General features: G+C 40.7%; 31 non-coding genes across 31 annotated transcripts; 22 read left to right on the top strand and 9 right to left on the bottom strand.

Annotated features, from left to right (window-relative positions):
- Positions 1–924: 924 nt before the first annotated feature.
- On the top strand, positions 925–997 carry TRNAA-AGC (transfer RNA alanine (anticodon AGC)). The gene has a single exon. It is a non-coding gene; the product is annotated as a tRNA-Ala (tRNA).
- A 108-nt stretch (positions 998–1,105) lies between these two features.
- Positions 1,106–1,191, top strand: TRNAY-GUA (transfer RNA tyrosine (anticodon GUA)). Its single transcript is given in 2 exon segments — positions 1,106–1,142; positions 1,156–1,191. It is a non-coding gene; the product is annotated as a tRNA-Tyr (tRNA).
- A 223-nt stretch (positions 1,192–1,414) lies between these two features.
- TRNAN-GUU (transfer RNA asparagine (anticodon GUU)) lies at positions 1,415–1,488 on the bottom strand. The gene has a single exon. It is a non-coding gene; the product is annotated as a tRNA-Asn (tRNA).
- Positions 1,489–3,222: 1,734 nt separating this feature from the next.
- On the top strand, positions 3,223–3,295 carry TRNAA-AGC (transfer RNA alanine (anticodon AGC)). The gene has a single exon. It is a non-coding gene; the product is annotated as a tRNA-Ala (tRNA).
- Positions 3,296–3,403: 108 nt separating this feature from the next.
- Positions 3,404–3,489, top strand: TRNAY-GUA (transfer RNA tyrosine (anticodon GUA)). The gene is given in 2 exon segments: positions 3,404–3,440; positions 3,454–3,489. It is a non-coding gene; the product is annotated as a tRNA-Tyr (tRNA).
- A 223-nt stretch (positions 3,490–3,712) lies between these two features.
- TRNAN-GUU (transfer RNA asparagine (anticodon GUU)) lies at positions 3,713–3,786 on the bottom strand. The gene has a single exon. It is a non-coding gene; the product is annotated as a tRNA-Asn (tRNA).
- A 1,743-nt stretch (positions 3,787–5,529) lies between these two features.
- On the top strand, positions 5,530–5,602 carry TRNAA-AGC (transfer RNA alanine (anticodon AGC)). Its single transcript has one exon. It is a non-coding gene; the product is annotated as a tRNA-Ala (tRNA).
- Positions 5,603–5,710: 108 nt separating this feature from the next.
- TRNAY-GUA (transfer RNA tyrosine (anticodon GUA)) lies at positions 5,711–5,796 on the top strand. The gene is given in 2 exon segments: positions 5,711–5,747; positions 5,761–5,796. It is a non-coding gene; the product is annotated as a tRNA-Tyr (tRNA).
- Positions 5,797–6,019: 223 nt separating this feature from the next.
- TRNAN-GUU (transfer RNA asparagine (anticodon GUU)) lies at positions 6,020–6,093 on the bottom strand. Its single transcript has one exon. It is a non-coding gene; the product is annotated as a tRNA-Asn (tRNA).
- A 1,734-nt stretch (positions 6,094–7,827) lies between these two features.
- On the top strand, positions 7,828–7,900 carry TRNAA-AGC (transfer RNA alanine (anticodon AGC)). Its single transcript has one exon. It is a non-coding gene; the product is annotated as a tRNA-Ala (tRNA).
- Positions 7,901–8,008: 108 nt separating this feature from the next.
- Positions 8,009–8,094, top strand: TRNAY-GUA (transfer RNA tyrosine (anticodon GUA)). Its single transcript is given in 2 exon segments — positions 8,009–8,045; positions 8,059–8,094. It is a non-coding gene; the product is annotated as a tRNA-Tyr (tRNA).
- Positions 8,095–8,317: 223 nt separating this feature from the next.
- TRNAN-GUU (transfer RNA asparagine (anticodon GUU)) lies at positions 8,318–8,391 on the bottom strand. Its single transcript has one exon. It is a non-coding gene; the product is annotated as a tRNA-Asn (tRNA).
- A 1,741-nt stretch (positions 8,392–10,132) lies between these two features.
- On the top strand, positions 10,133–10,205 carry TRNAA-AGC (transfer RNA alanine (anticodon AGC)). Its single transcript has one exon. It is a non-coding gene; the product is annotated as a tRNA-Ala (tRNA).
- Positions 10,206–10,313: 108 nt separating this feature from the next.
- On the top strand, positions 10,314–10,399 carry TRNAY-GUA (transfer RNA tyrosine (anticodon GUA)). Its single transcript is given in 2 exon segments — positions 10,314–10,350; positions 10,364–10,399. It is a non-coding gene; the product is annotated as a tRNA-Tyr (tRNA).
- A 223-nt stretch (positions 10,400–10,622) lies between these two features.
- On the bottom strand, positions 10,623–10,696 carry TRNAN-GUU (transfer RNA asparagine (anticodon GUU)). The gene has a single exon. It is a non-coding gene; the product is annotated as a tRNA-Asn (tRNA).
- A 1,733-nt stretch (positions 10,697–12,429) lies between these two features.
- Positions 12,430–12,502, top strand: TRNAA-AGC (transfer RNA alanine (anticodon AGC)). Its single transcript has one exon. It is a non-coding gene; the product is annotated as a tRNA-Ala (tRNA).
- Positions 12,503–12,610: 108 nt separating this feature from the next.
- On the top strand, positions 12,611–12,696 carry TRNAY-GUA (transfer RNA tyrosine (anticodon GUA)). The gene is given in 2 exon segments: positions 12,611–12,647; positions 12,661–12,696. It is a non-coding gene; the product is annotated as a tRNA-Tyr (tRNA).
- Positions 12,697–12,919: 223 nt separating this feature from the next.
- On the bottom strand, positions 12,920–12,993 carry TRNAN-GUU (transfer RNA asparagine (anticodon GUU)). The gene has a single exon. It is a non-coding gene; the product is annotated as a tRNA-Asn (tRNA).
- A 1,741-nt stretch (positions 12,994–14,734) lies between these two features.
- TRNAA-AGC (transfer RNA alanine (anticodon AGC)) lies at positions 14,735–14,807 on the top strand. The gene has a single exon. It is a non-coding gene; the product is annotated as a tRNA-Ala (tRNA).
- A 108-nt stretch (positions 14,808–14,915) lies between these two features.
- Positions 14,916–15,001, top strand: TRNAY-GUA (transfer RNA tyrosine (anticodon GUA)). Its single transcript is given in 2 exon segments — positions 14,916–14,952; positions 14,966–15,001. It is a non-coding gene; the product is annotated as a tRNA-Tyr (tRNA).
- Positions 15,002–17,030: 2,029 nt separating this feature from the next.
- Positions 17,031–17,103, top strand: TRNAA-AGC (transfer RNA alanine (anticodon AGC)). The gene has a single exon. It is a non-coding gene; the product is annotated as a tRNA-Ala (tRNA).
- Positions 17,104–17,193: 90 nt separating this feature from the next.
- On the top strand, positions 17,194–17,279 carry TRNAY-GUA (transfer RNA tyrosine (anticodon GUA)). The gene is given in 2 exon segments: positions 17,194–17,230; positions 17,244–17,279. It is a non-coding gene; the product is annotated as a tRNA-Tyr (tRNA).
- A 2,027-nt stretch (positions 17,280–19,306) lies between these two features.
- Positions 19,307–19,379, top strand: TRNAA-AGC (transfer RNA alanine (anticodon AGC)). Its single transcript has one exon. It is a non-coding gene; the product is annotated as a tRNA-Ala (tRNA).
- Positions 19,380–19,487: 108 nt separating this feature from the next.
- TRNAY-GUA (transfer RNA tyrosine (anticodon GUA)) lies at positions 19,488–19,573 on the top strand. Its single transcript is given in 2 exon segments — positions 19,488–19,524; positions 19,538–19,573. It is a non-coding gene; the product is annotated as a tRNA-Tyr (tRNA).
- A 223-nt stretch (positions 19,574–19,796) lies between these two features.
- Positions 19,797–19,870, bottom strand: TRNAN-GUU (transfer RNA asparagine (anticodon GUU)). The gene has a single exon. It is a non-coding gene; the product is annotated as a tRNA-Asn (tRNA).
- Positions 19,871–21,612: 1,742 nt separating this feature from the next.
- Positions 21,613–21,685, top strand: TRNAA-AGC (transfer RNA alanine (anticodon AGC)). Its single transcript has one exon. It is a non-coding gene; the product is annotated as a tRNA-Ala (tRNA).
- A 108-nt stretch (positions 21,686–21,793) lies between these two features.
- TRNAY-GUA (transfer RNA tyrosine (anticodon GUA)) lies at positions 21,794–21,879 on the top strand. Its single transcript is given in 2 exon segments — positions 21,794–21,830; positions 21,844–21,879. It is a non-coding gene; the product is annotated as a tRNA-Tyr (tRNA).
- Positions 21,880–22,102: 223 nt separating this feature from the next.
- TRNAN-GUU (transfer RNA asparagine (anticodon GUU)) lies at positions 22,103–22,176 on the bottom strand. The gene has a single exon. It is a non-coding gene; the product is annotated as a tRNA-Asn (tRNA).
- Positions 22,177–23,917: 1,741 nt separating this feature from the next.
- On the top strand, positions 23,918–23,990 carry TRNAA-AGC (transfer RNA alanine (anticodon AGC)). Its single transcript has one exon. It is a non-coding gene; the product is annotated as a tRNA-Ala (tRNA).
- A 108-nt stretch (positions 23,991–24,098) lies between these two features.
- Positions 24,099–24,184, top strand: TRNAY-GUA (transfer RNA tyrosine (anticodon GUA)). Its single transcript is given in 2 exon segments — positions 24,099–24,135; positions 24,149–24,184. It is a non-coding gene; the product is annotated as a tRNA-Tyr (tRNA).
- A 223-nt stretch (positions 24,185–24,407) lies between these two features.
- TRNAN-GUU (transfer RNA asparagine (anticodon GUU)) lies at positions 24,408–24,481 on the bottom strand. Its single transcript has one exon. It is a non-coding gene; the product is annotated as a tRNA-Asn (tRNA).
- Positions 24,482–26,148: the final 1,667 nt, after the last annotated feature.

The raw sequence follows: 26,148 nt of genomic DNA, 5'->3' as shown, positions 1-26,148 counted from the left end.
ATTTGTAGGCCATAATTCACATTGTGAAACCCAGCGGTCGATGGATCGAAACCAACCTCTGCTAAATAGTTGTGTTTTATAAACTTCATCATTGCATATCAACTGAACTTTTCTGTCAACAGCAAACGTGTCTCGGATCAAAAACACTAGTCAAAATCCTAAATCCCAGTACAACTCGTGCCAAAGGACCAGAAGGAGATTCGCGACCTCTCAGCATTTTCTATATTCAAACCAAACCATAAAAGGTCAATCTTTTTGCTTGGGATTGTGCTGCATTACAACTTTTTTCTACAAACTAGGTAAGTTTTTTTTACTCCCCCAGTCTGGTTCTCTACATACATAGAAATGGTTTGCTAGAAAATTGCCCGACTGTATTTGTAGGCCATAATTCACATTGTGAAACCCAGCGGTCGATGGATCGAAACCAACCTCTGCTAAATAGTTGTGATTTATAAACTTCATCATTGCATATCAACTGAACTTTTCTGTCAACAGCAAACGTGTCTCGGATCAAAAACACTAGTCAAAATCCTAAATCCCAGTACAACTCGTGCCAAAGGACCAGAAGGAGATTCGCGACCTCTCAGCATTTTCTATAATCAAACCAAACCATAAAAGGTCAATCTTTTTGCTTGGGATTGTGCTGCATTACAACTTTTTTCTACAAACTAGGTAAGTTTTTTTTACTCCCCCAGTCTGGTTCTCTACATACGTAGAAATGGTTTGCTAGAAAATTGCTCGACTTTATTTGTAGGCCATAATTCACATTGTGAACTCCGTAGATGTTCTTCAAATATGGGAGAAAGGAATCTGTACTTAAAAAAAAAAAAAAAAAAAAAAAAAAAAGCACTCAATGGCACATTTGACTATAAGTAAACTGTGACATGGTGTGGCGTGAAACTGATAATGGCGTTCGTCGGGCATGGGGGATTAGCTCAAGTGGTAGAGCGCTCGCTTAGCATGCGAGAGGTAGCGGGATCGATGCCCGCATTCTCCAATACAATCTTTGGATTCCTTTTTCAGTTGGCCGAGTGAATTGTTTATGCCACCTGCTCGTGGCACACACGTCCAAACCTTGAAGACTTTCAACAATGGCTAAATCAAGCCTTCGATAGCTCAGCTGGTAGAGCGGAGGACTGTAGATCTAAATTAGCAATCCTTAGGTCGCTGGTTCAATTCCGGCTCGAAGGAAGTTTTGTGTATTCTATCAGATGTTTTCAACCTTCTGGCAAATACCAGACAGCTATGCTCTTTCTGGACATGTAGACAGAAACACAACCGGAAAGTTTTTTCTCCAGTTTGCCTTGTGAATTCAAAACTTAGGCAGCAACAGTGCTTTTACTTTATGGAGATGCTGAGCACCAATGTGAAAACGTCTTCAACTGTAGCATGCTACCCAAGCAAAAGGAACCAACGTCCCTGGGTGGACTCGAACCACCAACCTTTCGGTTAACAGCCGAACGCGCTAACCGATTGCGCCACAGAGACACAAACGCCTGCCGAACTTTCGTCTAACAGCCGGACGCACCCACCAGTTTTAACCGGAACCTTAAACAATGGTCAGACACCATTTCCTCTAATGATTTTCAACAATAATATGACACAAGAAAGCAAAAAAAAACAAAGAAACAATTGCAGAACCCCAGGAGTACTCTAGTCGCCAACAAATATGTAATGGCTGAAAATTTACATGTCATCGACCTGAACACAAACAGTCATTAGAATTTTACTCTGTACATCTGTTAACACAAGCAGAGTGGCGCAGCGGAAGCGTGCTGGGCCCATAACCCAGAGGTCGATGGATCAAAACCATCCTCTGCTAAATTGTGCTGCATTGCATCTTTTTCTACAAACTAGCTAAGTTTTTTTTCACTTCCCCATTTTGGTTCTCTATATACAGAGAAATGGTTTGCTAGAAAATTGCTCGACTGTATTTGTAGACCATAATTCACATTGTGAAACCCAGCGGTCAATGGATTGAAACCAACCTCTGCTAAATAGTTGTGTTTTATAAACTTCATCATTGCATATCAACTGAACTTTTCTGTCAACAGCAAACGTGTCTCGGATCAAAAACACTAGTCAAAATCCTAAATCCCAGTACAACTCGTGCCAAAGGACCAGAAGGAGATTCGCGACCTCTCAGCATTTTCTATATTCAAACCAAACCATAAAAGATCAATCTTTTCGCTTGGGATTGTGCTGCATTACAACTTTTTTCTACAAACTAGGTAAGTTTTTTTTCATTCCCCCAGTTTGGTTCTCTATATACAGAGAAATGGTTTACTAGAAAATTGCTCGACTGTATTTGTAGGCCATAATTCACATTGTGAAACCCAGCGGTCGATGGATCGAAACCAACCTCTGCTAAATAGTTGTGTTTTATAAACTTCATCATTGCATATCAACTGAACTTTTCTGTCAACAGCAAACGTGTCTCGGATCAAAAACACTAGTCAAAATCCTAAATCCCAGTACAACTCGTGCCAAAGGACCAGAAGGAGATTCGCGACCTCTCAGCATTTTCTATATTCAAACCAAACCATAAAAGGTCAATCTTTTTGCTTGGGATTGTGCTGCATTACAACTTTTTTCTACAAACTAGGTAAGTTTTTTTTACTCCCCCAGTCTGGTTCTCTACATACATAGAAATGGTTTGCTAGAAAATTGCCCGACTGTATTTGTAGGCCATAATTCACATTGTGAAACCCAGCGGTCGATGGATCGAAACCAACCTCTGCTAAATAGTTGTGATTTATAAACTTCATCATTGCATATCAACTGAACTTTTCTGTCAACAGCAAACGTGTCTCGGATCAAAAACACTAGTCAAAATCCTAAATCCCAGTACAACTCGTGCCAAAGGACCAGAAGGAGATTCGCGACCTCTCAGCATTTTCTATATTCAAACCAAACCATAAAAGGTCAATCTTTTTGCTTGGGATTGTGCTGCATTACAACTTTTTTCTACAAACTAGGTAAGTTTTTTTTACTCCCCCAGTCTGGTTCTCTACATACATAGAAATGGTTTGCTAGAAAATTGCCCGACTGTATTTGTAGGCCATAATTCACATTGTGAACTACGTAGATGTTCTTCAAATATGGGAGAAAGGAATCTGTACTTAAAAAAAAAAAAAAAAAAAAGCACTCAATGGCACATTTGACTATAAGTAAACTGTGACATGGTGTGGCGTGAAACTGATAATGGCGTTCGTCGGGCATGGGGGATTAGCTCAAGTGGTAGAGCGCTCGCTTAGCATGCGAGAGGTAGCGGGATCGATGCCCGCATTCTCCAATACAATCTTTGGATTCCTTTTTCAGTTGGCCGAGTGAATTGTTTATGCCACCTGCTCGTGGCACACACGTCCAAACCTTGAAGACTTTCAACAATGGCTAAATCAAGCCTTCGATAGCTCAGCTGGTAGAGCGGAGGACTGTAGATCTAAATTAGCAATCCTTAGGTCGCTGGTTCAATTCCGGCTCGAAGGAAGTTTTGTGTATTCTATCAGATGTTTTCAACCTTCTGGCAAATACCAGACAGCTATGCTCTTTCTGGACATGTAGACAGAAACACAACCGGAAAGTTTTTTCTCCAGTTTGCCTTGTGAATTCAAAACTTAGGCAGCAACAGTGCTTTTACTTTATGGAGATGCTGAGCACCAATGTGAAAACGTCTTCAACTGTAGCATGCTACCCAAGCAAAAGGAACCAACGTCCCTGGGTGGACTCGAACCACCAACCTTTCGGTTAACAGCCGAACGCGCTAACCGATTGCGCCACAGAGACACAAACGCCTGCCGAACTTTCGTCTAACAGCCGGACGCACCCACCAGTTTTAACCGGAACCTTAAACAATGGTCAGACACCATTTCCTCTAATGATTTTCAACAATAATATGACACAAGAAAGCAAAAAAAAACAAAGAAACAATTGCAGAACCCCAGGAGTACTCTAGTCGCCAACAAATATGTAATGGCTGAAAATTTACATGTCATCGACCTGAACACAAACAGTCATTAGAATTTTACTCTGTACATCTGTTAACACAAGCAGAGTGGCGCAGCGGAAGCGTGCTGGGCCCATAACCCAGAGGTCGATGGATCGAAACCATCCTCTGCTAAATTGTGCTGCATTACAACTTTTTTCTACAAACTAGGTAAGTTTTTTTTCATTCCCCCAGTTTGGTTCTCTATATACAGAGAAATGGTTTACTAGAAAATTGCACGACTGTATTTGTAGGCCATAATTCACATTGTGAAACCCAGCGGTCAATGGATTGAAACCAACCTCTTCTAAATAGTTGTGTTTTATAAACTTCATCATTGCATATCAACTGAACTTTTCTGTCAACAGCAAACGTGTCTCGGATCAAAAACACTAGTCAAAATCCTAAATCCCAGTACAACTCGTGCCAAAGGACCAGAAGGAGATTCGCGACCTCTCAGCATTTTCTATATTCAAACCAAACCATAAAAGATCAATCTTTTCGCTTGGGATTGTGCTGCATTACAACTTTTTTCTACAAACTAGGTAAGTTTTTTTTCATTCCCCCAGTTTGGTTCTCTATATACAGAGAAATGGTTTACTAGAAAATTGCTCGACTGTATTTGTAGGCCATAATTCACATTGTGAAACCCAGCGGTCGATGGATCGAAACCAACCTCTGCTAAATAGTTGTGTTTTATAAACTTCATCATTGCATATCAACTGAACTTTTCTGTCAACAGCAAACGTGTCTCGGATCAAAAACACTAGTCAAAATCCTAAATCCCAGTACAACTCGTGCCAAAGGACCAGAAGGAGATTCGCGACCTCTCAGCATTTTCTATATTCAAACCAAACCATAAAAGGTCAATCTTTTTGCTTGGGATTGTGCTGCATTACAACTTTTTTCTACAAACTAGGTAAGTTTTTTTTACTCCCCCAGTCTGGTTCTCTACATACATAGAAATGGTTTGCTAGAAAATTGCCCGACTGTATTTGTAGGCCATAATTCACATTGTGAAACCCAGCGGTCGATGGATCGAAACCAACCTCTGCTAAATAGTTGTGATTTATAAACTTCATCATTGCATATCAACTGAACTTTTCTGTCAACAGCAAACGTGTCTCGGATCAAAAACACTAGTCAAAATCCTAAATCCCAGTACAACTCGTGCCAAAGGACCAGAAGGAGATTCGCGACCTCTCAGCATTTTCTATAATCAAACCAAACCATAAAAGGTCAATCTTTTTGCTTGGGATTGTGCTGCATTACAACTTTTTTCTACAAACTAGGTAAGTTTTTTTTACTCCCCCAGTCTGGTTCTCTACATACGTAGAAATGGTTTGCTAGAAAATTGCTCGACTTTATTTGTAGGCCATAATTCACATTGTGAACTCCGTAGATGTTCTTCAAATATGGGAGAAAGGAATCTGTACTTAAAAAAAAAAAAAAAAAAAAAAAAAAAAGCACTCAATGGCACATTTGACTATAAGTAAACTGTGACATGGTGTGGCGTGAAACTGATAATGGCGTTCGTCGGGCATGGGGGATTAGCTCAAGTGGTAGAGCGCTCGCTTAGCATGCGAGAGGTAGCGGGATCGATGCCCGCATTCTCCAATACAATCTTTGGATTCCTTTTTCAGTTGGCCGAGTGAATTGTTTATGCCACCTGCTCGTGGCACACACGTCCAAACCTTGAAGACTTTCAACAATGGCTAAATCAAGCCTTCGATAGCTCAGCTGGTAGAGCGGAGGACTGTAGATCTAAATTAGCAATCCTTAGGTCGCTGGTTCAATTCCGGCTCGAAGGAAGTTTTGTGTATTCTATCAGATGTTTTCAACCTTCTGGCAAATACCAGACAGCTATGCTCTTTCTGGACATGTAGACAGAAACACAACCGGAAAGTTTTTTCTCCAGTTTGCCTTGTGAATTCAAAACTTAGGCAGCAACAGTGCTTTTACTTTATGGAGATGCTGAGCACCAATGTGAAAACGTCTTCAACTGTAGCATGCTACCCAAGCAAAAGGAACCAACGTCCCTGGGTGGACTCGAACCACCAACCTTTCGGTTAACAGCCGAACGCGCTAACCGATTGCGCCACAGAGACACAAACGCCTGCCGAACTTTCGTCTAACAGCCGGACGCACCCACCAGTTTTAACCGGAACCTTAAACAATGGTCAGACACCATTTCCTCTAATGATTTTCAACAATAATATGACACAAGAAAGCAAAAAAAAACAAAGAAACAATTGCAGAACCCCAGGAGTACTCTAGTCGCCAACAAATATGTAATGGCTGAAAATTTACATGTCATCGACCTGAACACAAACAGTCATTAGAATTTTACTCTGTACATCTGTTAACACAAGCAGAGTGGCGCAGCGGAAGCGTGCTGGGCCCATAACCCAGAGGTCGATGGATCGAAACCATCCTCTGCTAAATTGTGCTGCATTGCATCTTTTTCTACAAACTAGCTAAGTTTTTTTTCACTTCCCCATTTTGGTTCTCTATATACAGAGAAATGGTTTGCTAGAAAATTGCTCGACTGTATTTGTAGACCATAATTCACATTGTGAAACCCAGCGGTCAATGGATTGAAACCAACCTCTGCTAAATAGTTGTGTTTTATAAACTTCATCATTGCATATCAACTGAACTTTTCTGTCAACAGCAAACGTGTCTCGGATCAAAAACACTAGTCAAAATCCTAAATCCCAGTACAACTCGTGCCAAAGGACCAGAAGGAGATTCGCGACCTCTCAGCATTTTCTATATTCAAACCAAACCATAAAAGATCAATCTTTTCGCTTGGGATTGTGCTGCATTACAACTTTTTTCTACAAACTAGGTAAGTTTTTTTTCATTCCCCCAGTTTGGTTCTCTATATACAGAGAAATGGTTTACTAGAAAATTGCTCGACTGTATTTGTAGGCCATAATTCACATTGTGAAACCCAGCGGTCGATGGATCGAAACCAACCTCTGCTAAATAGTTGTGTTTTATAAACTTCATCATTGCATATCAACTGAACTTTTCTGTCAACAGCAAACGTGTCTCGGATCAAAAACACTAGTCAAAATCCTAAATCCCAGTACAACTCGTGCCAAAGGACCAGAAGGAGATTCGCGACCTCTCAGCATTTTCTATATTCAAACCAAACCATAAAAGGTCAATCTTTTTGCTTGGGATTGTGCTGCATTACAACTTTTTTCTACAAACTAGGTAAGTTTTTTTTACTCCCCCAGTCTGGTTCTCTACATACATAGAAATGGTTTGCTAGAAAATTGCCCGACTGTATTTGTAGGCCATAATTCACATTGTGAAACCCAGCGGTCGATGGATCGAAACCAACCTCTGCTAAATAGTTGTGATTTATAAACTTCATCATTGCATATCAACTGAACTTTTCTGTCAACAGCAAACGTGTCTCGGATCAAAAACACTAGTCAAAATCCTAAATCCCAGTACAACTCGTGCCAAAGGACCAGAAGGAGATTCGCGACCTCTCAGCATTTTCTATATTCAAACCAAACCATAAAAGGTCAATCTTTTTGCTTGGGATTGTGCTGCATTACAACTTTTTTCTACAAACTAGGTAAGTTTTTTTTACTCCCCCAGTCTGGTTCTCTACATACATAGAAATGGTTTGCTAGAAAATTGCCCGACTGTATTTGTAGGCCATAATTCACATTGTGAACTACGTAGATGTTCTTCAAATATGGGAGAAAGGAATCTGTACTTAAAAAAAAAAAAAAAAAAAAGCACTCAATGGCACATTTGACTATAAGTAAACTGTGACATGGTGTGGCGTGAAACTGATAATGGCGTTCGTCGGGCATGGGGGATTAGCTCAAGTGGTAGAGCGCTCGCTTAGCATGCGAGAGGTAGCGGGATCGATGCCCGCATTCTCCAATACAATCTTTGGATTCCTTTTTCAGTTGGCCGAGTGAATTGTTTATGCCACCTGCTCGTGGCACACACGTCCAAAACTTGAAGACTTTCAACAATGGCTAAATCAAGCCTTCGATAGCTCAGCTGGTAGAGCGGAGGACTGTAGATCTAAATTAGCAATCCTTAGGTCGCTGGTTCAATTCCGGCTCGAAGGAAGTTTTGTGTATTCTATCAGATGTTTTCAACCTTCTGGCAAATACCAGACAGCTATGCTCTTTCTGGACATGTAGACAGAAACACAACCGGAAAGTTTTTTCTCCAGTTTGCCTTGTGAATTCAAAACTTAGGCAGCAACAGTGCTTTTACTTTATGGAGATGCTGAGCACCAATGTGAAAACGTCTTCAACTGTAGCATGCTACCCAAGCAAAAGGAACCAACGTCCCTGGGTGGACTCGAACCACCAACCTTTCGGTTAACAGCCGAACGCGCTAACCGATTGCGCCACAGAGACACAAACGCCTGCCGAACTTTCGTCTAACAGCCGGACGCACCCACCAGTTTTAACCGGAACCTTAAACAATGGTCAGACACCATTTCCTCTAATGATTTTCAACAATAATATGACACAAGAAAGCAAAAAAAAACAAAGAAACAATTGCAGAACCCCAGGAGTACTCTAGTCGCCAACAAATATGTAATGGCTGAAAATTTACATGTCATCGACCTGAACACAAACAGTCATTAGAATTTTACTCTGTACATCTGTTAACACAAGCAGAGTGGCGCAGCGGAAGCGTGCTGGGCCCATAACCCAGAGGTCGATGGATCGAAGCCATCCTCTGCTAAATTGTGCTGCATTGCATCTTTTTCTACAAACTAGCTAAGTTTTTTTCACTTCCCCATTTTGGTTCTCTATATACAGAGAAATGGTTTGCTAGAAAATTGCTCGACTGTATTTGTAGACCATAATTCACATTGTGAAACCCAGCGGTCAATGGATTGAAACCAACCTCTGCTAAATAGTTGTGTTTTATAAACTTCATCATTGCATATCAACTGAACTTTTCTGTCAACAGCAAACGTGTCTCGGATCAAAAACACTAGTCAAAATCCTAAATCCCAGTACAACTCGTGCCAAAGGACCAGAAGGAGATTCGCGACCTCTCAGCATTTTCTATATTCAAACCAAACCATAAAAGATCAATCTTTTCGCTTGGGATTGTGCTGCATTACAACTTTTTTCTACAAACTAGGTAAGTTTTTTTTCATTCCCCCAGTTTGGTTCTCTATATACAGAGAAATGGTTTACTAGAAAATTGCTCGACTGTATTTGTAGGCCATAATTCACATTGTGAAACCCAGCGGTCGATGGATCGAAACCAACCTCTGCTAAATAGTTGTGTTTTATAAACTTCATCATTGCATATCAACTGAACTTTTCTGTCAACAGCAAACGTGTCTCGGATCAAAAACACTAGTCAAAATCCTAAATCCCAGTACAACTCGTGCCAAAGGACCAGAAGGAGATTCGCGACCTCTCAGCATTTTCTATATTCAAACCAAACAATAAAAGGTCAATCTTTTTGCTTGGGATTGTGCTGCATTACAACTTTTTTCTACAAACTAGGTAAGTTTTTTTTACTCCCCCAGTCTGGTTCTCTACATACATAGAAATGGTTTGCTAGAAAATTGCCCGACTGTATTTGTAGGCCATAATTCACATTGTGAAACCCAGCGGTCGATGGATCGAAACCAACCTCTGCTAAATAGTTGTGATTTATAAACTTCATCATTGCATATCAACTGAACTTTTCTGTCAACAGCAAACGTGTCTCGGATCAAAAACACTAGTCAAAATCCTAAATCCCAGTACAACTCGTGCCAAAGGACCAGAAGGAGATTCGCGACCTCTCAGCATTTTCTATAATCAAACCAAACCATAAAAGGTCAATCTTTTTGCTTGGGATTGTGCTGCATTACAACTTTTTTCTACAAACTAGGTAAGTTTTTTTTACTCCCCCAGTCTGGTTCTCTACATACGTAGAAATGGTTTGCTAGAAAATTGCTCGACTTTATTTGTAGGCCATAATTCACATTGTGAACTCCGTAGATGTTCTTCAAATATGGGAGAAAGGAATCTGTACTTAAAAAAAAAAAAAAAAAAAAAAAAAAAAGCACTCAATGGCACATTTGACTATAAGTAAACTGTGACATGGTGTGGCGTGAAACTGATAATGGCGTTCGTCGGGCATGGGGGATTAGCTCAAGTGGTAGAGCGCTCGCTTAGCATGCGAGAGGTAGCGGGATCGATGCCCGCATTCTCCAATACAATCTTTGGATTCCTTTTTCAGTTGGCCGAGTGAATTGTTTATGCCACCTGCTCGTGGCACACACGTCCAAACCTTGAAGACTTTCAACAATGGCTAAATCAAGCCTTCGATAGCTCAGCTGGTAGAGCGGAGGACTGTAGATCTAAATTAGCAATCCTTAGGTCGCTGGTTCAATTCCGGCTCGAAGGAAGTTTTGTGTATTCTATCAGATGTTTTCAACCTTCTGGCAAATACCAGACAGCTATGCTCTTTCTGGACATGTAGACAGAAACACAACCGGAAAGTTTTTTCTCCAGTTTGCCTTGTGAATTCAAAACTTAGGCAGCAACAGTGCTTTTACTTTATGGAGATGCTGAGCACCAATGTGAAAACGTCTTCAACTGTAGCATGCTACCCAAGCAAAAGGAACCAACGTCCCTGGGTGGACTCGAACCACCAACCTTTCGGTTAACAGCCGAACGCGCTAACCGATTGCGCCACAGAGACACAAACGCCTGCCGAACTTTCGTCTAACAGCCGGACGCACCCACCAGTTTTAACCGGAACCTTAAACAATGGTCAGACACCATTTCCTCTAATGATTTTCAACAATAATATGACACAAGAAAGCAAAAAAAAACAAAGAAACAATTGCAGAACCCCAGGAGTACTCTAGTCGCCAACAAATATGTAATGGCTGAAAATTTACATGTCATCGACCTGAACACAAACAGTCATTAGAATTTTACTCTGTACATCTGTTAACACAAGCAGAGTGGCGCAGCGGAAGCGTGCTGGGCCCATAACCCAGAGGTCGATGGATCGAAGCCATCCTCTGCTAAATTGTGCTGCATTGCATCTTTTTCTACAAACTAGCTAAGTTTTTTTCACTTCCCCATTTTGGTTCTCTATATACAGAGAAATGGTTTGCTAGAAAATTGCTCGACTGTATTTGTAGACCATAATTCACATTGTGAAACCCAGCGGTCAATGGATTGAAACCAACCTCTGCTAAATAGTTGTGTTTTATAAACTTCATCATTGCATATCAACTGAACTTTTCTGTCAACAGCAAACGTGTCTCGGATCAAAAACACTAGTCAAAATCCTAAATCCCAGTACAACTCGTGCCAAAGGACCAGAAGGAGATTCGCGACCTCTCAGCATTTTCTATATTCAAACCAAACCATAAAAGATCAATCTTTTCGCTTGGGATTGTGCTGCATTACAACTTTTTTCTACAAACTAGGTAAGTTTTTTTTCATTCCCCCAGTTTGGTTCTCTATATACAGAGAAATGGTTTACTAGAAAATTGCTCGACTGTATTTGTAGGCCATAATTCACATTGTGAAACCCAGCGGTCGATGGATCGAAACCAACCTCTGCTAAATAGTTGTGTTTTATAAACTTCATCATTGCATATCAACTGAACTTTTCTGTCAACAGCAAACGTGTCTCGGATCAAAAACACTAGTCAAAATCCTAAATCCCAGTACAACTCGTGCCAAAGGACCAGAAGGAGATTCGCGACCTCTCAGCATTTTCTATATTCAAACCAAACCATAAAAGGTCAATCTTTTTGCTTGGGATTGTGCTGCATTACAACTTTTTTCTACAAACTAGGTAAGTTTTTTTTACTCCCCCAGTCTGGTTCTCTACATACATAGAAATGGTTTGCTAGAAAATTGCCCGACTGTATTTGTAGGCCATAATTCACATTGTGAAACCCAGCGGTCGATGGATCGAAACCAACCTCTGCTAAATAGTTGTGATTTATAAACTTCATCATTGCATATCAACTGAACTTTTCTGTCAACAGCAAACGTGTCTCGGATCAAAAACACTAGTCAAAATCCTAAATCCCAGTACAACTCGTGCCAAAGGACCAGAAGGAGATTCGCGACCTCTCAGCATTTTCTATATTCAAACCAAACCATAAAAGGTCAATCTTTTTGCTTGGGATTGTGCTGCATTACAACTTTTTTCTACAAACTAGGTAAGTTTTTTTTACTCCCCCAGTCTGGTTCTCTACATACATAGAAATGGTTTGCTAGAAAATTGCCCGACTGTATTTGTAGGCCATAATTCACATTGTGAACTACGTAGATGTTCTTCAAATATGGGAGAAAGGAATCTGTACTTAAAAAAAAAAAAAAAAAAAAGCACTCAATGGCACATTTGACTATAAGTAAACTGTGACATGGTGTGGCGTGAAACTGATAATGGCGTTCGTCGGGCATGGGGGATTAGCTCAAGTGGTAGAGCGCTCGCTTAGCATGCGAGAGGTAGCGGGATCGATGCCCGCATTCTCCAATACAATCTTTGGATTCCTTTTTCAGTTGGCCGAGTGAATTGTTTATGCCACCTGCTCGTGGCACACACGTCCAAAACTTGAAGACTTTCAACAATGGCTAAATCAAGCCTTCGATAGCTCAGCTGGTAGAGCGGAGGACTGTAGATCTAAATTAGCAATCCTTAGGTCGCTGGTTCAATTCCGGCTCGAAGGAAGTTTTGTGTATTCTATCAGATGTTTTCAACCTTCTGGCAAATACCAGACAGCTATGCTCTTTCTGGACATGTAGACAGAAACACAACCGGAAAGTTTTTTCTCCAGTTTGCCTTGTGAATTCAAAACTTAGGCAGCAACAGTGCTTTTACTTTATGGAGATGCTGAGCACCAATGTGAAAACGTCTTCAACTGTAGCATGCTACCCAAGCAAAAGGAACCAACGTCCCTGGGTGGACTCGAACCACCAACCTTTCGGTTAACAGCCGAACGCGCTAACCGATTGCGCCACAGAGACACAAACGCCTGCCGAACTTTCGTCTAACAGCCGGACGCACCCACCAGTTTTAACCGGAACCTTAAACAATGGTCAGACACCATTTCCTCTAATGATTTTCAACAATAATATGACACAAGAAAGCAAAAAAAAACAAAGAAACAATTGCAGAACCCCAGGAGTACTCTAGTCGCCAACAAATATGTAATGGCTGAAAATTTACATGTCATCGACCTGAACACAAACAGTCATTAGAATTTTACTCTGTACATCTGTTAACACAAGCAGAGTGGCGCAGCGGAAGCGTGCTGGGCCCATAACCCAGAGGTCGATGGATCGAAGCCATCCTCTGCTAAATTGTGCTGCATTGCATCTTTTTCTACAAACTAGCTAAGTTTTTTTCACTTCCCCATTTTGGTTCTCTATATACAGAGAAATGGTTTGCTAGAAAATTGCTCGACTGTATTTGTAGACCATAATTCACATTGTGAAACCCAGCGGTCAATGGATTGAAACCAACCTCTGCTAAATAGTTGTGTTTTATAAACTTCATCATTGCATATCAACTGAACTTTTCTGTCAACAGCAAACGTGTCTCGGATCAAAAACACTAGTCAAAATCCTAAATCCCAGTACAACTCGTGCCAAAGGACCAGAAGGAGATTCGCGACCTCTCAGCATTTTCTATATTCAAACCAAACCATAAAAGATCAATCTTTTCGCTTGGGATTGTGCTGCATTACAACTTTTTTCTACAAACTAGGTAAGTTTTTTTTCATTCCCCCAGTTTGGTTCTCTATATACAGAGAAATGGTTTACTAGAAAATTGCTCGACTGTATTTGTAGGCCATAATTCACATTGTGAAACCCAGCGGTCGATGGATCGAAACCAACCTCTGCTAAATAGTTGTGTTTTATAAACTTCATCATTGCATATCAACTGAACTTTTCTGTCAACAGCAAACGTGTCTCGGATCAAAAACACTAGTCAAAATCCTAAATCCCAGTACAACTCGTGCCAAAGGACCAGAAGGAGATTCGCGACCTCTCAGCATTTTCTATATTCAAACCAAACAATAAAAGGTCAATCTTTTTGCTTGGGATTGTGCTGCATTACAACTTTTTTCTACAAACTAGGTAAGTTTTTTTTACTCCCCCAGTCTGGTTCTCTACATACATAGAAATGGTTTGCTAGAAAATTGCCCGACTGTATTTGTAGGCCATAATTCACATTGTGAAACCCAGCGGTCGATGGATCGAAACCAACCTCTGCTAAATAGTTGTGATTTATAAACTTCATCATTGCATATCAACTGAACTTTTCTGTCAACAGCAAACGTGTCTCGGATCAAAAACACTAGTCAAAATCCTAAATCCCAGTACAACTCGTGCCAAAGGACCAGAAGGAGATTCGCGACCTCTCAGCATTTTCTATAATCAAACCAAACCATAAAAGGTCAATCTTTTTGCTTGGGATTGTGCTGCATTACAACTTTTTTCTACAAACTAGGTAAGTTTTTTTTACTCCCCCAGTCTGGTTCTCTACATACGTAGAAATGGTTTGCTAGAAAATTGCTCGACTTTATTTGTAGGCCATAATTCACATTGTGAACTCCGTAGATGTTCTTCAAATATGGGAGAAAGGAATCTGTACTTAAAAAAAAAAAAAAAAAAAAAAAAAAAAGCACTCAATGGCACATTTGACTATAAGTAAACTGTGACATGGTGTGGCGTGAAACTGATAATGGCGTTCGTCGGGCATGGGGGATTAGCTCAAGTGGTAGAGCGCTCGCTTAGCATGCGAGAGGTAGCGGGATCGATGCCCGCATTCTCCAATACAATCTTTGGATTCCTTTTTCAGTTGGCCGAGTGAATTGTTTATGCCACCTGCTCGTGGCACACACGTCCAAACCTTGAAGACTTTCAACAATGGCTAAATCAAGCCTTCGATAGCTCAGCTGGTAGAGCGGAGGACTGTAGATCTAAATTAGCAATCCTTAGGTCGCTGGTTCAATTCCGGCTCGAAGGAAGTTTTGTGTATTCTATCAGATGTTTTCAACCTTCTGGCAAATACCAGACAGCTATGCTCTTTCTGGACATGTAGACAGAAACACAACCGGAAAGTTTTTTCTCCAGTTTGCCTTGTGAATTCAAAACTTAGGCAGCAACAGTGCTTTTACTTTATGGAGATGCTGAGCACCAATGTGAAAACGTCTTCAACTGTAGCATGCTACCCAAGCAAAAGGAACCAACGTCCCTGGGTGGACTCGAACCACCAACCTTTTGGTTAACAGCCGAACGCGCTAACCGATTGCGCCACAGAGACACAAACGCCTGCCGAACTTTCGTCTAACAGCCGGACGCACCCACCAGTTTTAACCGGAACCTTAAACAATGGTCAGACACCATTTCCTCTAATGATTTTCAACAATAATATGACACAAGAAAGCAAAAAAAAACAAAGAAACAATTGCAGAACCCCAGGAGTACTCTAGTCGCCAACAAATATGTAATGGCTGAAAATTTACATGTCATCGACCTGAACACAAACAGTCATTAGAATTTTACTCTGTACATCTGTTAACACAAGCAGAGTGGCGCAGCGGAAGCGTGCTGGGCCCATAACCCAGAGGTCGATGGATCGAAGCCATCCTCTGCTAAATTGTGCTGCATTGCATCTTTTTCTACAAACTAGCTAAGTTTTTTTCACTTCCCCATTTTGGTTCTCTATATACAGAGAAATGGTTTGCTAGAAAATTGCTCGACTGTATTTGTAGACCATAATTCACATTGTGAAACCCAGCGGTCAATGGATTGAAACCAACCTCTGCTAAATAGTTGTGTTTTATAAACTTCATCATTGCATATCAACTGAACTTTTCTGTCAACAGCAAACGTGTCTCGGATCAAAAACACTAGTCAAAATCCTAAATCCCAGTACAACTCGTGCCAAAGGACCAGAAGGAGATTCGCGACCTCTCAGCATTTTCTATATTCAAACCAAACCATAAAAGATCAATCTTTTCGCTTGGGATTGTGCTGCATTACAACTTTTTTCTACAAACTAGGTAAGTTTTTTTTCATTCCCCCAGTTTGGTTCTCTATATACAGAGAAATGGTTTACTAGAAAATTGCTCGACTGTATTTGTAGGCCATAATTCACATTGTGAAACCCAGCGGTCGATGGATCGAAACCAACCTCTGCTAAATAGTTGTGTTTTATAAACTTCATCATTGCATATCAACTGAACTTTTCTGTCAACAGCAAACGTGTCTCGGATCAAAAACACTAGTCAAAATCCTAAATCCCAGTACAACTCGTGCCAAAGGACCAGAAGGAGATTCGCGACCTCTCAGCATTTTCTATATTCAAACCAAACCATAAAAGGTCAATCTTTTTGCTTGGGATTGTGCTGCATTACAACTTTTTTCTACAAACTAGGTAAGTTTTTTTTACTCCCCCAGTCTGGTTCTCTACATACATAGAAATGGTTTGCTAGAAAATTGCCCGACTGTATTTGTAGGCCATAATTCACATTGTGAAACCCAGCGGTCGATGGATCGAAACCAACCTCTGCTAAATAGTTGTGATTTATAAACTTCATCATTGCATATCAACTGAACTTTTCTGTCAACAGCAAACGTGTCTCGGATCAAAAACACTAGTCAAAATCCTAAATCCCAGTACAACTCGTGCCAAAGGACCAGAAGGAGATTCGCGACCTCTCAGCATTTTCTATATTCAAACCAAACCATAAAAGGTCAATCTTTTTGCTTGGGATTGTGCTGCATTACAACTTTTTTCTACAAACTAGGTAAGTTTTTTTTACTCCCCCAGTCTGGTTCTCTACATACATAGAAATGGTTTGCTAGAAAATTGCCCGACTGTATTTGTAGGCCATAATTCACATTGTGAACTACGTAGATGTTCTTCAAATATGGGAGAAAGGAATCTGTACTTAAAAAAAAAAAAAAAAAAAGCACTCAATGGCACATTTGACTATAAGTAAACTGTGACATGGTGTGGCGTGAAACTGATAATGGCGTTCGTCGGGCATGGGGGATTAGCTCAAGTGGTAGAGCGCTCGCTTAGCATGCGAGAGGTAGCGGGATCGATGCCCGCATTCTCCAATACAATCTTTGGATTCCTTTTTCAGTTGGCCGAGTGAATTGTTTATGCACGTCCAAAACTTGAAGACTTTCAACAATGGCTAAATCAAGCCTTCGATAGCTCAGCTGGTAGAGCGGAGGACTGTAGATCTAAATTAGCAATCCTTAGGTCGCTGGTTCAATTCCGGCTCGAAGGAAGTTTTGTGTATTCTATCAGATGTTTTCAACCTTCTGGCAAATACCAGACAGCTATGCTCTTTCTGGACATGTAGACAGAAACACAACCGGAAAGTTTTTTCTCCAGTTTGCCTTGTGAATTCAAAACTTAGGCAGCAACAGTGCTTTTACTTTATGGAGATGCTGAGCACCAATGTGAAAACGTCTTCAACTGTAGCATGCTACCCAAGCAAAAGGAACCAACGTCCCTGGGTGGACTCGAACCACCAACCTTTCGGTTAACAGCCGAACACGCTAACCGATTGCGCCACAGAGACACAAACGCCTGCCGAACTTTCGTCTAACAGCCGGACGCACCCACCAGTTTTAACCGGAACCTTAAACAATGGTCAGACACCATTTCCTCTAATGATTTTCAACAATAATATGACACAAGAAAGCAAAAAAAAACAAAGAAACAATTGCAGAACCCCAGGAGTACTCTAGTCGCCAACAAATATGTAATGGCTGAAAATTTACATGTCATCGACCTGAACACAAACAGTCATTAGAATTTTACTCTGTACATCTGTTAACACAAGCAGAGTGGCGCAGCGGAAGCGTGCTGGGCCCATAACCCAGAGGTCGATGGATCGAAGCCATCCTCTGCTAAATTGTGCTGCATTGCATCTTTTTCTACAAACTAGCTAAGTTTTTTTCACTTCCCCATTTTGGTTCTCTATATACAGAGAAATGGTTTGCTAGAAAATTGCTCGACTGTATTTGTAGACCATAATTCACATTGTGAAACCCAGCGGTCAATGGATTGAAACCAACCTCTGCTAAATAGTTGTGTTTTATAAACTTCATCATTGCATATCAACTGAACTTTTCTGTCAACAGCAAACGTGTCTCGGATCAAAAACACTAGTCAAAATCCTAAATCCCAGTACAACTCGTGCCAAAGGACCAGAAGGAGATTCGCGACCTCTCAGCATTTTCTATATTCAAACCAAACCATAAAAGATCAATCTTTTCGCTTGGGATTGTGCTGCATTACAACTTTTTTCTACAAACTAGGTAAGTTTTTTTTCATTCCCCCAGTTTGGTTCTCTATATACAGAGAAATGGTTTACTAGAAAATTGCTCGACTGTATTTGTAGGCCATAATTCACATTGTGAAACCCAGCGGTCGATGGATCGAAACCAACCTCTGCTAAATAGTTGTGTTTTATAAACTTCATCATTGCATATCAACTGAACTTTTCTGTCAACAGCAAACGTGTCTCGGATCAAAAACACTAGTCAAAATCCTAAATCCCAGTACAACTCGTGCCAAAGGACCAGAAGGAGATTCGCGACCTCTCAGCATTTTCTATATTCAAACCAAACCATAAAAGGTCAATCTTTTTGCTTGGGATTGTGCTGCATTACAACTTTTTTCTACAAACTAGGTAAGTTTTTTTTACTCCCCCAGTCTGGTTCTCTACATACATAGAAATGGTTTGCTAGAAAATTGCCCGACTGTATTTGTAGGCCATAATTCACATTGTGAAACCCAGCGGTCGATGGATCGAAACCAACCTCTGCTAAATAGTTGTGATTTATAAACTTCATCATTGCATATCAACTGAACTTTTCTGTCAACAGCAAACGTGTCTCGGATCAAAAACACTAGTCAAAATCCTAAATCCCAGTACAACTCGTGCCAAAGGACCAGAAGGAGATTCGCGACCTCTCAGCATTTTCTATAATCAAACCAAACCATAAAAGGTCAATCTTTTTGCTTGGGATTGTGCTGCATTACAACTTTTTTCTACAAACTAGGTAAGTTTTTTTTACTCCCCCAGTCTGGTTCTCTACATACGTAGAAATGGTTTGCTAGAAAATTGCTCGACTTTATTTGTAGGCCATAATTCACATTGTGAACTCCGTAGATGTTCTTCAAATATGGGAGAAAGGAATCTGTACTTAAAAAAAAAAAAAAAAAGCACTCAATGGCACATTTGACTATAAGTAAACTGTGACATGGTGTGGCGTGAAACTGATAATGGCGTTCGTCGGGCATGGGGGATTAGCTCAAGTGGTAGAGCGCTCGCTTAGCATGCGAGAGGTAGCGGGATCGATGCCCGCATTCTCCAATACGATCTTTGGATTCCTTTTTCAGTTGGCCGAGTGAATTGTTTATGCCACCTGCTCGTGGCACACACGTCCAAACCTTGAAGACTTTCAACAATGGCTAAATCAAGCCTTCGATAGCTCAGCTGGTAGAGCGGAGGACTGTAGATCTAAATTAGCAATCCTTAGGTCGCTGGTTCAATTCCGGCTCGAAGGAAGTTTTGTGTATTCTATCAGATGTTTTCAACCTTCTGGCAAATACCAGACAGCTATGCTCTTTCTGGACATGTAGACAGAAACACAACCGGAAAGTTTTTTCTCCAGTTTGCCTTGTGAATTCAAAACTTAGGCAGCAACAGTGCTTTTACTTTATGGAGATGCTGAGCACCAATGTGAAAACGTCTTCAACTGTAGCATGCTACCCAAGCAAAAGGAACCAACGTCCCTGGGTGGACTCGAACCACCAACCTTTCGGTTAACAGCCGAACGCGCTAACCGATTGCGCCACAGAGACACAAACGCCTGCCGAACTTTCGTCTAACAGCCGGACGCACCCACCAGTTTTAACCGGAACCTTAAACAATGGTCAGACACCATTTCCTCTAATGATTTTCAACAATAATATGACACAAGAAAGCAAAAAAAAACAAAGAAACAATTGCAGAACCCCAGGAGTACTCTAGTCGCCAACAAATATGTAATGGCTGAAAATTTACATGTCATCGACCTGAACACAAACAGTCATTAGAATTTTACTCTGTACATCTGTTAACACAAGCAGAGTGGCGCAGCGGAAGCGTGCTGGGCCCATAACCCAGAGGTCGATGGATCGAAGCCATCCTCTGCTAAATTGTGCTGCATTGCATCTTTTTCTACAAACTAGCTAAGTTTTTTTCACTTCCCCATTTTGGTTCTCTATATACAGAGAAATGGTTTGCTAGAAAATTGCTCGACTGTATTTGTAGACCATAATTCACATTGTGAAACCCAGCGGTCAATGGATTGAAACCAACCTCTGCTAAATAGTTGTGTTTTATAAACTTCATCATTGCATATCAACTGAACTTTTCTGTCAACAGCAAACGTGTCTCGGATCAAAAACACTAGTCAAAATCCTAAATCCCAGTACAACTCGTGCCAAAGGACCAGAAGGAGATTCGCGACCTCTCAGCATTTTCTATATTCAAACCAAACCATAAAAGATCAATCTTTTCGCTTGGGATTGTGCTGCATTACAACTTTTTTCTACAAACTAGGTAAGTTTTTTTTCATTCCCCCAGTTTGGTTCTCTATATACAGAGAAATGGTTTACTAGAAAATTGCTCGACTGTATTTGTAGGCCATAATTCACATTGTGAAACCCAGCGGTCGATGGATCGAAACCAACCTCTGCTAAATAGTTGTGTTTTATAAACTTCATCATTGCATATCAACTGAACTTTTCTGTCAACAGCAAACGTGTCTCGGATCAAAAACACTAGTCAAAATCCTAAATCCCAGTACAACTCGTGCCAAAGGACCAGAAGGAGATTCGCGACCTCTCAGCATTTTCTATATTCAAACCAAACCATAAAAGGTCAATCTTTTTGCTTGGGATTGTGCTGCATTACAACTTTTTTCTACAAACTAGGTAAGTTTTTTTTACTCCCCCAGTCTGGTTCTCTACATACATAGAAATGGTTTGCTAGAAAATTGCCCGACTGTATTTGTAGGCCATAATTCACATTGTGAAACCCAGCGGTCGATGGATCGAAACCAACCTCTGCTAAATAGTTGTGATTTATAAACTTCATCATTGCATATCAACTGAACTTTTCTGTCAACAGCAAACGTGTCTCGGATCAAAAACACTAGTCAAAATCCTAAATCCCAGTACAACTCGTGCCAAAGGACCAGAAGGAGATTCGCGACCTCTCAGCATTTTCTATAATCAAACCAAACCATAAAAGGTCAATCTTTTTGCTTGGGATTGTGCTGCATTACAACTTTTTTCTACAAACTAGGTAAGTTTTTTTTACTCCCCCAGTCTGGTTCTCTACATACGTAGAAATGGTTTGCTAGAAAATTGCTCGACTTTATTTGTAGGCCATAATTCACATTGTGAACTCCGTAGATGTTCTTCAAATATGGGAGAAAGGAATCTGTACTTAAAAAAAAAAAAAAAAAAAAAAAAAAAAAGCACTCAATGGCACATTTGACTATAAGTAAACTGTGACATGGTGTGGCGTGAAACTGATAATGGCGTTCGTCGGGCATGGGGGATTAGCTCAAGTGGTAGAGCGCTCGCTTAGCATGCGAGAGGTAGCGGGATCGATGCCCGCATTCTCCAATACAATCTTTGGATTCCTTTTTCAGTTGGCCGAGTGAATTGTTTATGCCACCTGCTCGTGGCACACACGTCCAAACCTTGAAGACTTTCAACAATGGCTAAATCAAGCCTTCGATAGCTCAGCTGGTAGAGCGGAGGACTGTAGATCTAAATTAGCAATCCTTAGGTCGCTGGTTCAATTCCGGCTCGAAGGAAGTTTTGTGTATTCTATCAGATGTTTTCAACCTTCTGGCAAATACCAGACAGCTATGCTCTTTCTGGACATGTAGACAGAAACACAACCGGAAAGTTTTTTCTCCAGTTTGCCTTGTGAATTCAAAACTTAGGCAGCAACAGTGCTTTTACTTTATGGAGATGCTGAGCACCAATGTGAAAACGTCTTCAACTGTAGCATGCTACCCAAGCAAAAGGAACCAACGTCCCTGGGTGGACTCGAACCACCAACCTTTCGGTTAACAGCCGAACGCGCTAACCGATTGCGCCACAGAGACACAAACGCCTGCCGAACTTTCGTCTAACAGCCGGACGCACCCACCAGTTTTAACCGGAACCTTAAACAATGGTCAGACACCATTTCCTCTAATGATTTTCAACAATAATATGACACAAGAAAGCAAAAAAAAACAAAGAAACAATTGCAGAACCCCAGGAGTACTCTAGTCGCCAACAAATATGTAATGGCTGAAAATTTACATGTCATCGACCTGAACACAAACAGTCATTAGAATTTTACTCTGTACATCTGTTAACACAAGCAGAGTGGCGCAGCGGAAGCGTGCTGGGCCCATAACCCAGAGGTCGATGGATCGAAGCCATCCTCTGCTAAATTGTGCTGCATTGCATCTTTTTCTACAAACTAGCTAAGTTTTTTTCACTTCCCCATTTTGGTTCTCTATATACAGAGAAATGGTTTGCTAGAAAATTGCTCGACTGTATTTGTAGACCATAATTCACATTGTGAAACCCAGCGGTCAATGGATTGAAACCAACCTCTGCTAAATAGTTGTGTTTTATAAACTTCATCATTGCATATCAACTGAACTTTTCTGTCAACAGCAAACGTGTCTCGGATCAAAAACACTAGTCAAAATCCTAAATCCCAGTACAACTCGTGCCAAAGGACCAGAAGGAGATTCGCGACCTCTCAGCATTTTCTATATTCAAACCAAACCATAAAAGATCAATCTTTTCGCTTGGGATTGTGCTGCATTACAACTTTTTTCTACAAACTAGGTAAGTTTTTTTTCATTCCCCCAGTTTGGTTCTCTATATACAGAGAAATGGTTTACTAGAAAATTGCTCGACTGTATTTGTAGGCCATAATTCACATTGTGAAACCCAGCGGTCGATGGATCGAAACCAACCTCTGCTAAATAGTTGTGTTTTATAAACTTCATCATTGCATATCAACTGAACTTTTCTGTCAACAGCAAACGTGTCTCGGATCAAAAACACTAGTCAAAATCCTAAATCCCAGTACAACTCGTGCCAAAGGACCAGAAGGAGATTCGCGACCTCTCAGCATTTTCTATATTCAAACCAAACAATAAAAGGTCAATCTTTTTGCTTGGGATTGTGCTGCATTACAACTTTTTTCTACAAACTAGGTAAGTTTTTTTTACTCCCCCAGTCTGGTTCTCTACATACATAGAAATGGTTTGCTAGAAAATTGCCCGACTGTATTTGTAGGCCATAATTCACATTGTGAAACCCAGCGGTCGATGGATCGAAACCAACCTCTGCTAAATAGTTGTGATTTATAAACTTCATCATTGCATATCAACTGAACTTTTCTGTCAACAGCAAACGTGTCTCGGATCAAAAACACTAGTCAAAATCCTAAATCCCAGTACAACTCGTGCCAAAGGACCAGAAGGAGATTCGCGACCTCTCAGCATTTTCTATAATCAAACCAAACCATAAAAGGTCAATCTTTTTGCTTGGGATTGTGCTGCATTACAACTTTTTTCTACAAACTAGGTAAGTTTTTTTTACTCCCCCAGTCTGGTTCTCTACATACGTAGAAATGGTTTGCTAGAAAATTGCTCGACTTTATTTGTAGGCCATAATTCACATTGTGAACTCCGTAGATGTTCTTCAAATATGGGAGAAAGGAATCTGTACTTAAAAAAAAAAAAAAAAAAAAAAAAAAAAGCACTCAATGGCACATTTGACTATAAGTAAACTGTGACATGGTGTGGCGTGAAACTGATAATGGCGTTCGTCGGGCATGGGGGATTAGCTCAAGTGGTAGAGCGCTCGCTTAGCATGCGAGAGGTAGCGGGATCGATGCCCGCATTCTCCAATACAATCTTTGGATTCCTTTTTCAGTTGGCCGAGTGAATTGTTTATGCCACCTGCTCGTGGCACACACGTCCAAACCTTGAAGACTTTCAACAATGGCTAAATCAAGCCTTCGATAGCTCAGCTGGTAGAGCGGAGGACTGTAGATCTAAATTAGCAATCCTTAGGTCGCTGGTTCAATTCCGGCTCGAAGGAAGTTTTGTGTATTCTATCAGATGTTTTCAACCTTCTGGCAAATACCAGACAGCTATGCTCTTTCTGGACATGTAGACAGAAACACAACCGGAAAGTTTTTTCTCCAGTTTGCCTTGTGAATTCAAAACTTAGGCAGCAACAGTGCTTTTACTTTATGGAGATGCTGAGCACCAATGTGAAAACGTCTTCAACTGTAGCATGCTACCCAAGCAAAAGGAACCAACGTCCCTGGGTGGACTCGAACCACCAACCTTTCGGTTAACAGCCGAACGCGCTAACCGATTGCGCCACAGAGACACAAACGCCTGCCGAACTTTCGTCTAACAGCCGGACGCACCCACCAGTTTTAACCGGAACCTTAAACAATGGTCAGACACCATTTCCTCTAATGATTTTCAACAATAATATGACACAAGAAAGCAAAAAAAAACAAAGAAACAATTGCAGAACCCCAGGAGTACTCTAGTCGCCAACAAATATGTAATGGCTGAAAATTTACATGTCATCGACCTGAACACAAACAGTCATTAGAATTTTACTCTGTACATCTGTTAACACAAGCAGAGTGGCGCAGCGGAAGCGTGCTGGGCCCATAACCCAGAGGTCGATGGATCGAAGCCATCCTCTGCTAAATTGTGCTGCATTGCATCTTTTTCTACAAACTAGCTAAGTTTTTTTCACTTCCCCATTTTGGTTCTCTATATACAGAGAAATGGTTTGCTAGAAAATTGCTCGACTGTATTTGTAGACCATAATTCACATTGTGAAACCCAGCGGTCAATGGATTGAAACCAACCTCTGCTAAATAGTTGTGTTTTATAAACTTCATCATTGCATATCAACTGAACTTTTCTGTCAACAGCAAACGTGTCTCGGATCAAAAACACTAGTCAAAATCCTAAATCCCAGTACAACTCGTGCCAAAGGACCAGAAGGAGATTCGCGACCTCTCAGCATTTTCTATATTCAAACCAAACCATAAAAGATCAATCTTTTCGCTTGGGATTGTGCTGCATTACAACTTTTTTCTACAAACTAGGTAAGTTTTTTTTCATTCCCCCAGTTTGGTTCTCTATATACAGAGAAATGGTTTACTAGAAAATTGCTCGACTGTATTTGTAGGCCATAATTCACATTGTGAAACCCAGCGGTCGATGGATCGAAACCAACCTCTGCTAAATAGTTGTGTTTTATAAACTTCATCATTGCATATCAACTGAACTTTTCTGTCAACAGCAAACGTGTCTCGGATCAAAAACACTAGTCAAAATCCTAAATCCCAGTACAACTCGTGCCAAAGGACCAGAAGGAGATTCGCGACCTCTCAGCATTTTCTATATTCAAACCAAACCATAAAAGGTCAATCTTTTTGCTTGGGATTGTGCTGCATTACAACTTTTTTCTACAAACTAGGTAAGTTTTTTTTACTCCCCCAGTCTGGTTCTCTACATACATAGAAATGGTTTGCTAGAAAATTGCCCGACTGTATTTGTAGGCCATAATTCACATTGTGAAACCCAGCGGTCGATGGATCGAAACCAACCTCTGCTAAATAGTTGTGATTTATAAACTTCATCATTGCATATCAACTGAACTTTTCTGTCAACAGCAAACGTGTCTCGGATCAAAAACACTAGTCAAAATCCTAAATCCCAGTACAACTCGTGCCAAAGGACCAGAAGGAGATTCGCGACCTCTCAGCATTTTCTATATTCAAACCAAACCATAAAAGGTCAATCTTTTTGCTTGGGATTGTGCTGCATTACAACTTTTTTCTACAAACTAGGTAAGTTTTTTTTACTCCCCCAGTCTGGTTCTCTACATACATAGAAATGGTTTGCTAGAAAATTGCCCGACTGTATTTGTAGGCCATAATTCACATTGTGAACTACGTAGATGTTCTTCAAATATGGGAGAAAGGAATCTGTACTTAAAAAAAAAAAAAAAAAAAGCACTCAATGGCA

This window comes from Dendrobates tinctorius, unplaced genomic scaffold (assembly GCF_039654945.1).
Source record: "Dendrobates tinctorius isolate UK_male_01 unplaced genomic scaffold, ASM3965494v1 ptg000251l, whole genome shotgun sequence".
NCBI classification, from domain to species: Eukaryota; Metazoa; Chordata; class Amphibia; order Anura; family Dendrobatidae; genus Dendrobates; species Dendrobates tinctorius.
Note: the sequence above shows the minus strand (reverse complement) of the source record. Positions and strands in the feature narration are given on the sequence as shown.